Source organism: Hyla sarda, chromosome 6 (genome assembly GCF_029499605.1).
Source record: "Hyla sarda isolate aHylSar1 chromosome 6, aHylSar1.hap1, whole genome shotgun sequence".
Taxonomy (NCBI): Eukaryota; Metazoa; Chordata; class Amphibia; order Anura; family Hylidae; genus Hyla; species Hyla sarda.
The window spans coordinates 206,514,588-206,525,606 of NC_079194.1; the positions used below are offsets into that span (position 1 = coordinate 206,514,588).

At 40.2% G+C, this 11,019-nt stretch overlaps 1 long non-coding RNA gene across 1 annotated transcript in view; it reads right to left on the reverse strand.

Annotated features, from left to right (window-relative positions):
• Positions 1-9,056, reverse strand: part of LOC130276656 (uncharacterized) — a 29,846-nt gene extending 20,790 nt beyond the window's left edge. The window contains exons 1-2 of the long non-coding RNA XR_008845205.1: positions 8,943-9,056; positions 7,918-8,070 (exon numbers count right to left, since the gene is read on the reverse strand). This is a non-coding gene — a long non-coding RNA (uncharacterized LOC130276656). The remainder of the gene's footprint in view (positions 1-7,917; positions 8,071-8,942) is intronic.
• Between the last annotated feature and the right edge of the window lie 1,963 nt (positions 9,057-11,019).

Genomic DNA, 11,019 nt, shown 5'->3' on the forward strand with positions numbered 1-11,019 from the left:
ACACTTTTATGGTGGGAACAAAATTGGAATTGGATCAGTACAATATTCTATGTTGATTCTTTTTTTTTTATTATTTTTATTATCTCTATATAGATTAGAGCTTTGATTTTCAGACACAGAGCTCCAAATCCTCAGCATAAACATAAAAAAAATAAAAAATAAAAAAAATACAAGAGGGAGTTTTAGAGCATACTGCTATACTTTTCACCGACTGAGTGACTAAACATGGCTACAACTGTGTAGCATGCATATCTCATAGTATTCAGTGCAAGAAGAGTATAGTGCCAGGCCACAGAGAGGCCAACACAGTCTTGGTCACAGCCCTTGTTGGTTAGGAGGACCATCTTGTTAAGGACTGTTCAACTGATCATAGCACAGCAGTAGTAACAACATTAATGTCACATAGGTTAACTTCAGTATCTTTTGTTACTGAACACTTGGACCTTTTACTTGGTTATGCCTGAGTGAATCTTGCTTCACTCCTGCGTAACAAAGGATCAGAGGAGGTTTCAGCACCTTGACTGATCTTAACGTTTGACATGTCAAAGGTTAATTTAAATGACCGTAATGCTTTACATTCCAGAGCCCTTTAGGTTAATACTGTCCCACTGAACTTGGATGAACATGCCTCCCTGTAGTCCTGAGAGAAGCCTGTGTCCCACTACCTCTGGTATCACTCTCTGACTCAGGGCTGGAGCTTCCAAAGCCCACACACTAGCCCAGCAGTGGCTACCAAACTAGCGCAATCTCTCTTGCTCACAGGTTCCTCTCTCAGCAAAAACACAAGAACCTACTGCTGCAGCACCTTCACGGATTCTGGAACCTCTGCATGGTGGCTCCACTGGATCACACTGCACCTCACCACTTAAGTTTCCCATCACATTGGGGGAGATTTATCAAAACCTGTCCAGAGGAAAAGCCCATAGCAAACAATCAGATTGCTTCTTTCATTTTTGAAAAGGCCTCTGGAAAAAAAATATAAAAGACACCGCGCCGCTGGACCGCTTCAGTGTGCCAGAAGTCTGTGAGGTGAGCAACATGGCGGAGCAAGCAAACATGAGGTTGGAGAGTCCCAAGATGGCACCGGAGGCCCAAAAAATCAACGCGGTGCACGTGTTTCAATAGCTGGTGGATCGTTTTCAAAGAATCTCCATCGAAGATGCCTATCTCAAAGTCCCACTGCCCGAGGACAATGGAGAGTGGCCTGCAACCTCGGCTGGAGGAACGCCGGCTTCGTCCAGAGGAGCGTCGCTGGTGAGGCTGTCCCCTCACCACAACTTATCTCCCCCAATGTCCACACAGTAAATAATCCTTGAGAAACTTGGGATAAACCGGGAGAGCTGTAGGTTCTCCAGTATACAGTTAACCCAGTATATGTATACTCGATATAGCTTCTAGCTAGAGGTTTAGGTCTCCCAAAAATGTTTTCTCAATAAAGCGAAAGGGAACCTTATATTGAAGATATGATTAAAACTTCACTTTTAATAATCTATTAAAAGTGAAGTTTTACCCCAGTATATGGCCTCCAAAAAAGTTGTTTTTCCAATATATAGGCCCCCAATAGATAGTTTCTCCACTATCTAGATCCACGATGGGCAGGTCCCCCGAGTATTTAGGCCCACAATAGTAGGTTCCCAGTGGGTAGGTTATCCCTGTAGATACCCCCCCCCTTCCAATTAGGTATGTTCCCCCTGTGCCTTACTGTTAAAAAAAATTTTAGAGACGAATTTAGAGCAAAAATATAGTCTACATACAATGATTAATCACCCCCCCCCCCACACACTAAGTTTAGTCTTTAGACATCCAATGCTGGAATATCCAACACTACCTGCAGGCTCTGTGATGCTATCTTTACCTTGCACCCTTATCCAGTACCCAAACTTTGTAATACAATATTTAAGTATGGCATATTCCCAATAATCCTGAAGTCTAGCATCATCAATGGTAGTAGGCTTCCAATGCTTTGATTCAGTGTCTGGCTATCCATCCATTGCCTATTTCCCTGAAATCTGCTGCCCTACATGGAGTGATAGGGGGACATTTATCATTAGGCGTCTATTGTAGACACAAATCTACCCCTTTACACTGCTTGTCTAATTTACACTCTTGCTCAATATTTACAAAAGTTGTGCACGTCCTTTGATAAATTTTGTGCAAATATAGAAACGCCCCCCCCCGCCTCACGCTACCTCACACTTCACAGAGCTGTGGCATTTTTCCCGTGGTACCCTGCTCACATAGCTAGAATTGCCGGAGCAGAAGTGTGTGCACAATTGTAAAATCATAAATCTTTATAAAGTACACAGAATGTCTGTGTTAAAAAATCTCTTACCTCTCTGTGTTAAAAAACAATCTCTTACCTCTATACCAGTTTTACCAACCAGAATGCCTCCAAGTGTTGCAAAACCTGGCATGCTGGGAGTGGCAATTTTGCAACAACTGGAGGCACCCTGGTTGGTAAACACTGTGTACATGTACCAGAGCTGAGTGTGTGATCATGTTCATGTAGCAGAAATTGGTGTGCGGCATGTGTATGAAGAAGAGCTGAATGTATGATTATGTGTATGCATGACCACGCACACACTCAGCTCTGCTGCATACACACACACACTCAGCTCTGCTGCATATACACAATCCCACACTCAGCTCTGCTGCATATACACAATCACACCCTCAGCTTTGCTGCATACACGCAATCACACACTCAGCTTTGCTGCATACACACAATCACTCACTCAGCTCTGCTGCATACACACAATCACACACTCAGCTCTGCTGCATACACACAATCACACACTCAGCTCTGCTGCATACACACAATCACACTCTCATCTCTGCTGCATACACATAGTCACACACTCAGCTCTGCTGCATATACACACTCAGCTCTGCTGCATACACAAAATCCCACACTCAGCTCTGCTACATACACAAAATCACACACTCAGCTCTGCTGCATACACATAGTCACACACTCAGCACTGCTGCATACACACACTCAGCTCTGCTGCATACACACAATCACACACTCAACTCTGCTGCATACACAAAATCACACACTCAGCTCTGCTGCATTTACACAATCACACACTCAGCTCTTCTGCATACACACAATCACACACTCAGCTCTGCTGCATACACATGATCACACATATACATAGACCTAACAGCCATACCTCCTTCTCCCTCCCTGCACGTACAGTGGTATTCTTTGGTCACCATGTTACATAGAACAGCAGGAGTTCGAATTTTACACAGTTCTACAGATCCACAGTCTGTACAGGCCGGAGTCTAATCTAAATATGCATTACATATTGCTGGACATGCTGGACTTATTCTTATAACATTTTAAGCGTCCTCCTTGATGGTGTATATTTGCGTAATAAAATCAGGAGTTGTGCAAAATTTGTGTGTGTAAAGAGAAAAGACACAATTTATAAATCGATGTCTACCACATAATCAGCTCTACCGTACAACGTGATTTAGAATTGCGCAAAAAAGATTGCGCAATTTAGACAGTGAAAACTGTGTATATATAATGATAAATTCCCCCCATAAAGTGTAAACTTCCTGGTTAAATGGGCAATGTCAGAATCAAAAACTTTTTCTATGTTGTACATCTTGCCAAAATGTTAACCTTTCTAATAGACTATATATTAATCATGGCTATAGAAAATACTACTAGAGGTCCCCATGACATCCAGAACATATTCCTGTCTGGCTGCAGCATCATCTTTGTCTCAGCTAAAGCACATACATGGACAAAGTCCACTAAGTTAGGGTGGGACTAGAACTCCTCTGTGATCTCTCCTGCCCTAACTATTACTCCTGTCTGAAAACAGAGAGGAGGGGGTTACAGAGCAGCCTGCAGTAATTGGATGAAGAGATTCAACACAGCATGGCAGGCTCAGGGAGGAAGTGAGTTAGAGCAGACTAAGTGCTTGCCTCGGACACTCCCCTTTTTGAGCAGTGGATGACAGAATGAGTGAGCAGCAGAACAAAGGGATTTGTGAGCCAGATACAAGAAAGGTAGTAGGGAGGAATCAAGCAACTATAGGCCAGTTATTCTGACATCAATAGTGGGGAAAATAATGGAAACCCTACTAAAGGATAGAATTGTGGAACATCTAAAATCCCATGGATTGCAAGATGAAAAACAACATGGGTTTACTTCAGGGAGATCATGTCAAACAAATCTTATTGATTTTTTTGACTGGGTGACTAAAATAAAAGATGATGGAGGGGCAGTAGACATCGCATATCTAGATTTTAGTAAGGCTTTTGACACTGTCCCACATAGAAGACTTCTCAATAAACTACAATCATTGAGGTTGGACTCCCATATTGTTGAGTGGATTAGGCAGTGGCTGAGTAACAGACAACAGAGGGTTGTAATTAATGGAGAATATTCAGAGAAAGGTCTTGTCACCAGTGGGGACCTCAGGGATCTGTACTGGGACCAATATTGTTTAATATCTTCATTAGGGATATTACAGAAGGTCTCGATGGTAAGGTGTGTCTTTTTGCTGATGACACACATGGAAAAGAATTTAGGAAAACTAGAAGAATGGTCAGAACTCTGGCAACTGAAATTTAATGTGGATAAGTGCAAGATAAAGCACCTGGGGCGTAAAAACCTTCGGGCAGAATATAGAATATTTGACACAGTCCTGACCTCAGTATCTGATGAAAGGGATTTAGGAGTAATTATTTCAGAAGACTTAAAGGTAGGAAGACAATGTAATAGAGCAGCAGGAAATGCTAGCAGAATGCTTGGATGTATAGGGAGAGGTATAAGCAGTAGAAAGAGAGAAGTGCTCATGCCGCTGTACAGAACACTGGTGAGACCTCATTTGGAGTATCGTGCGCAGTACTGGAGGCCGTATCTCCAGAACGATATAGATACTCTAGAGAGAGTTCAAAGAAGAACTAATAAACTAGTACATGGATTGCAGGATAAAACTTACCAGGAAAGGTTAAAGGATGTTAACATTTTATGTTTCTATACAGAAGCTAGACCCATACAAAAGACAAGTTAACAATCTGCATGACCTATTGAGTAACACATATAAGCATATTTTTTTTTCTCTGATATGACAGGTATACTTTACAGGTAGGGTCACGCGTGTCGTTTTTTTCTGCGTATTTTCCTACCCATTTAAGTCAATTGGTACTTGGCCCCTAGACATCTTATCCCCTATCCAAAGTGCGAGGGATAAGATGTCTGATCACGGGGGTCCTGCTGCTGAGTGCGCCGCCGTATGCGGTACTGGGGGCTCGTGACATCATGGCCATGCTCCCTCCCTTAGACTTGCATTGAGGGGGTGAGGCATGATGTCACAAGGGGCCGTGGCCGTGACATCACGAGCCCCTGGTGCCGGCTCTAAGAGTTAGGAACATGTTCCGAATGCTGAGCAGCGGAGTACCCCTTTAACTTCAACGGGTAGAAAAATACACAGCAGCAAAATAGGGCATGTGTGACCCTACCCTAAGAGATAACTTACTGAAAACCAGTACACTGCACAGCTGTGAAGTGGATACAACTGTAATCAGTCTAGGCAATGCTCTGTGAGCTCAACACGTCAGAATTTGCAGGTACAAAAATCTATCTGGTAGATTGCTAAAATGTGCACTGTTTAGCCCACAGAGCATTGTCTAAAATAATACAATTGTATGGGCACAGAGCTAGCTATGGACAGGTTTGCATCTGGTAATTGCAAGCAAGTATGTCTTTATTTACTAAAATCAAACAGTTCTAGTTAGTATAGAGGTGAGTAAGTATATCAAAAGTGGCAGAACTTTATTTACATAAAACATATAAAATCCCTGTAAAATATATTTAATTTAAATCAATGTTTTCCAAACAGCGTGCCTCCAGCTGTTGCAAAACTACAATTCCCAGCATGCCCGGACAGCCGACGGCTGTCCAAGCATGCTGGGAGTTGAAGTTTTGCAACAGTTTGGAAAACACCGATTTAGATCATTGCAGTAAACTCATTTTATTTTGCTTTAGGGAAGAAAAGCTCAAAGGGGTATTCAAGGAAAAAACTGGCTCCAAAAAGCCACACCGAGTCAGCGTATACTCTATTATTTTTGCTTTGCCACCGTGCAAATATCATTAACCTACACTAAGAAAAATATACCTTTTATATATATATATACAATAGTAAAAGTTACGTTTTATGTGCACATCCCGAGAATTTTTCTCCTATTTTTTTCATTAATATTGCTGGATGACATTGGCATTGAATCTGGTGGCCCACGTAAGACCACCTATACTTATTGTTACGTCATTGATACTCCAAAAAGTTAAACAGATTTGTAAATTACTTCTATTAAAAAATCTTAATCCTTCCAATAACTATCAGCTGCTGAAATTGAGTTGTTCTTTTCTGTCTGGCAACAGTGCTCTCTGCTGACATCTCTGCTTGTCTCTGGAACTGCACAGAGTAGAAGAGGTTTGCTATGGGGATTTGCTTCTACTCTGGACAGTTCCGGAGACACGTGTCATCAGAGAGCACTTAGACAGAAAAGAACAACTCAACTTCATCAGCTCATAAGTACTGAAAGGATTAAGATTTGTATTAGAAGTAATGTACAAATCGGTTTAACCCCTTAAGGACCAGGGGTTTTCCGTTTTTGCACTTTCATTTTTTCCTCCTTACCTTTAAAAAATCATAACTCTTTAAATTTTGCACCTAAAAATCCATATGATGGCTTATTTTTTGCGCCACCAATTCTGCTTTGTAATGACAATAGTCATTTTACCTAAAAATCGACGACGAAACTGAAAAAAAAATCATTGTGCGACAAAATTGAAGAAAAAACCCCATGTTGGGGGCTTCCGTTTCTACGCAGTACATTTTCCGGTAAAAATGACACCTTCTCTTTATTCTGTAGGTCCAAACAATTAAAATGATACCCTATTTATACAGGTTTGATTTTGTCTTCTGGAAAAAATCATAACTACATGCAGGAAAATTTATACTTTTAAAATTGTCATCTTCTGACCCCTATAACTTTTTTATTTTTCTGCGTATGGGGCGGTATGAGGGCTCATTTTTTGCGCAGTGATCTAAAGTTTTTAGTGGTACCATTTATGTATTGATCGGACTTTTTGAACGCTTTTTATTCATTTTTTCATTATATAAAAAGTTACCAAAAATGCACTATTTTGGACTTTGGAATTTGTTTGCGCGTACGACATTGACCGTGCGGTTTGATTAATAATATTTTTTTATAATTTGGACATTTCTGCATGTGGCGATACCACATATGTTTATTTTTATTTACACAGTTTTTTTTTTATGGGAAAAGGGGGGTGATTCAAACTTTTATTAGAGAAGGGGTTAAATGATCTTTATTCACTTTTTTTTTTGCAGTGTTATAGCTCCCGTAGGGGGCTATAACACTGCACTCACTGATCTTTTACATTGATCAATGGTTTCTCATAGGAAACCATTGATCAATGATTCTGCTGCTTGACTGCTCATGCCTGGATCTCAGGCACTGAGCAGTCATTCGGCGATCGGACAATAGGAGGCAAGGTAAGGAACCCTCCTGCTGTCCTACAGATGTTCAGGATGCCGCAATTTCACCGCGGTGATCTCAAACAGCCCGCTGAGCTAGCCGGGGTAGTTTAGTTTCACTTTAGATGCGGTGATCAACTTTGAACGCCGCGTCCAAAGGGTTAATAACGTGCGGCACCTCGATCAGTGATGTGCGCATTAAATAACGGGAGCGGACTCAGGATGTACCGGTACGTCCTTGGTCCTTAAGAGGTTAACTTTCTGGAGCCAGTTGATATATATCAAAATGTTTTTTTCCCGGATAACCCCTTCAACACGTTCATTTTGCTATGTCCCTTTAACACATTCTACAGTTTTACATTGTTGGTACTTTTCCACAGTCACTCACATTAATTACAGGCGTAAGCCGACAATCGCATCCTCCGCACTCTTGTAAATGGGTAAAAGTAAACTAAATATTGCTCTGTAAATAAAGTTAGGTTTCTCTTTGGTCGAACAAACCCCATATTTAGATGTTGTGGTTGTAATTCTGGCTACTTTCCTGTTGAAAAAAAAAATCAAGACATTTCTTTAAAATATCCTCAGCGTCCACCCACTCCACATCCTTTGGCTGTAAAAAAATCCCCTGTTTATTCTCCTACGGACCCCTAAGTGTAATGCAATTTAGGAGGGATGATTTTGGACCTTTGTGTCTACTTTGCTTTACATACCAACAATTTACGGTGACCCGCCATCCCCGGTCTGATGTAAACACTGAAATGATGATGATGAGTAGGGTGAATAATGGAAACTTGACATATAGAGCTATAGGGAGACATCTCCTCCTTTACGTAGCACTGGTTACTTCGTAGCAATGCTGGATTTTATAAGCTGTGAAGTCAGGTCAGAGCAGAAATAATTGAATGACAGATATGGGATCTGTACTAAACAGGAAGATCTTATTCGAGGAGATTAAAGTGATGCTATCCCTGTAAAATTGATCAAACAATGGAACCTTTTTAACATTATATTCTTCACAGGGTCTTGGCGCCACCTGCTGCTCAACTGTAGCAATAGCATTTTGATAAATCCTCTTTTACAGATAGTTTTCAGGCATTTTTTTTACGTTTCGTTATTTTGTTGAGATTAACCAGGGTGTAAATTAAAAATGGTTTAAAGTTATGTAGAGATTGACTGCAAAACGATGGGATTACCTTGTATTTATGGTATATGTTATTACTCATCAAAATGGTAAAATAATAGCATAAAAGTCCAAATTTATGCTTCTATTTTTTTTTCTTACATAGACAAAAGCTTTTTATGTTTGTGTATTATCAGATGGCATGCAAAGCTAAAGTAGTCACAAGGCAGATTTATCAGTCAATCCATCACAGCCCAGTTCCTGATACTGAATTGTACATTTGGGATGCTCACTTTATGGCATGCTGTAAAATCTCGAAAGATGATTGCAGAAACCCCCATAAACGTGTATATACTAACAGCATATGCATGTTTCTCTATTGGAGGAGATTTATGAAACCCTGTCCAGAGGAAGTTGCTGAGTTGCCCATAGCAACCAATCAGATCGCCTCTTTCATTTTTAACAAGGCCTCTGCAAAATGAAAGTAGCAATCTGATTGGTTGCTATGGGCAACTCAGCAACTTTACCGCTGGACAGATTTTGATAAATCTCCCCCATAGTCCCTCTTCCTCCCCAGATTTCCCTCTTTGTGATCTAAAAAATAGATTTACATTATGCATTAATAATCTCCTAACTATATTGGCGCTCGACGTCTGCAATATTTCAGCATCTGGTGCAAATCGAATCTTAAAAATGTTATTATTCTCATATCTACATTAAACAATATTCAGACATATAGAAATGCATTTAAAAAATGAAAATGTCATAATGAACCATAATTTGTCCGTCCAAAAAGTTGAGAGGTATTCATATGAGATTGAGGTGATCTAACAAAATGTCATGAGTGTCTTTAATTGAGTTACAAACCAGAGAGCGAACGGAATCATTTGGCAATCCATATACATTCCGACCACCATATTCAGCTCTTGTTTGCTATTCCCTGTTAGTATATGCATACACATTACTTACTCACTATATAGGCTGTCCCCAGATTTTTATGGGGCATAGTGGACCTCCAAGGGCCCATTCACACTATGTATTTTTCGGCTTATGTTCTCAATGGGATCTTGCTGCACCATTCACATTACGGAATTTGCGTGGCAGACGTTTTGCCGTGGAAATTCCGAACCCCAATGTGTTAATTTTTTAGTCAGAACCCTCTCTAAAATGCATTGCCGTCTATTGAGACAGCGCATTTCCTAGTGCCAGCTTGTTTTGCCGGAACCAGCTCCAGATGGAATCTATGCTCGGAATATCTTCGGGCAGATGTTCCATAGTGGGAATGAGCTCTCAATGCTCCGGTGGAAAACATTTTTTTTATTTTTTTTTTAAATCAACTGGTGCCAGAAAGAAAGTTTAACAGATTTGTAAATGACTTCTATTAAAAAAATCTTTACCCTTCCAGTACTTTTTAGCAGCTGTATGCTGCAGAGGAAATTCTTTTCTTTTTGAATGTCTTTTTTGTCTTGTCCACAGTGCTCTCTGCTGACACCTGATGCCTGTAACAGGAACTGTCCAGAGCAGGAGAAAATCCCCATTGCAAACCTATGCTGCTCTGGGCAGTTCCTGACACAGACAGAGGTGTCAGCAGAGAGCACTGTGGACAAGACAAAAAAGAAATTAAAAAATAAAAGAATTTCCTCTGCAGCATACAGCTCCTAAAAAGTACTAAAAGGATTAAGATTTTTAATAGAAGTAATTTACAAATCTGTTTAACTTTCTGGCACAAGTCAGTTTTTTCCATCGGAGTACCCCTTTAAGTATGAATCTACGTAAAACAGCAGAGAAAAATGATGTCATGTTTCATTGAACATACTGATTAATACATTTCCCTTAGAAACCATGGTGGAGATGTATCAAACCTTGTGCAGAGGGACAGTAGAGAAATTGCCCATAGCAACCAATCAAATTAAAGTTTTTATATTTTTTTAAAAGGTCTCTGATGAATGAAAAAAAGCAATCTGATTGATTCGTATATGCAACTGCTCCACTTGTTCCATTGTTTCTAGGGGAGCTAGGGAAAAGTGGCTCACTATATAAGGCCTAATAGACAGGAATATATTATACAGGGTGGGCCATTTATATGGATACTTAATAAAATAGGAATGGTTGGTGATATTAACTTCCTGTTTGTGGCACATTAGTATATGTGAGGGGGAAAACTTTTCAGGATGAGTGATGACCATGGTGGCCATTTTGAAGTCGGCCATTTTGAATCCAACTTTTGTTTTTTCAATAGGAAGAGGGTCATGTGACACATCAAACTTATTGGGAATTTCACAAGAAAAACAATGATGTGCTTGGTTTTAATGTAACTTTATTCTTTCATGAGTTATTTACAAGTTTCTGACCACTTATAAAGTGTGTTCA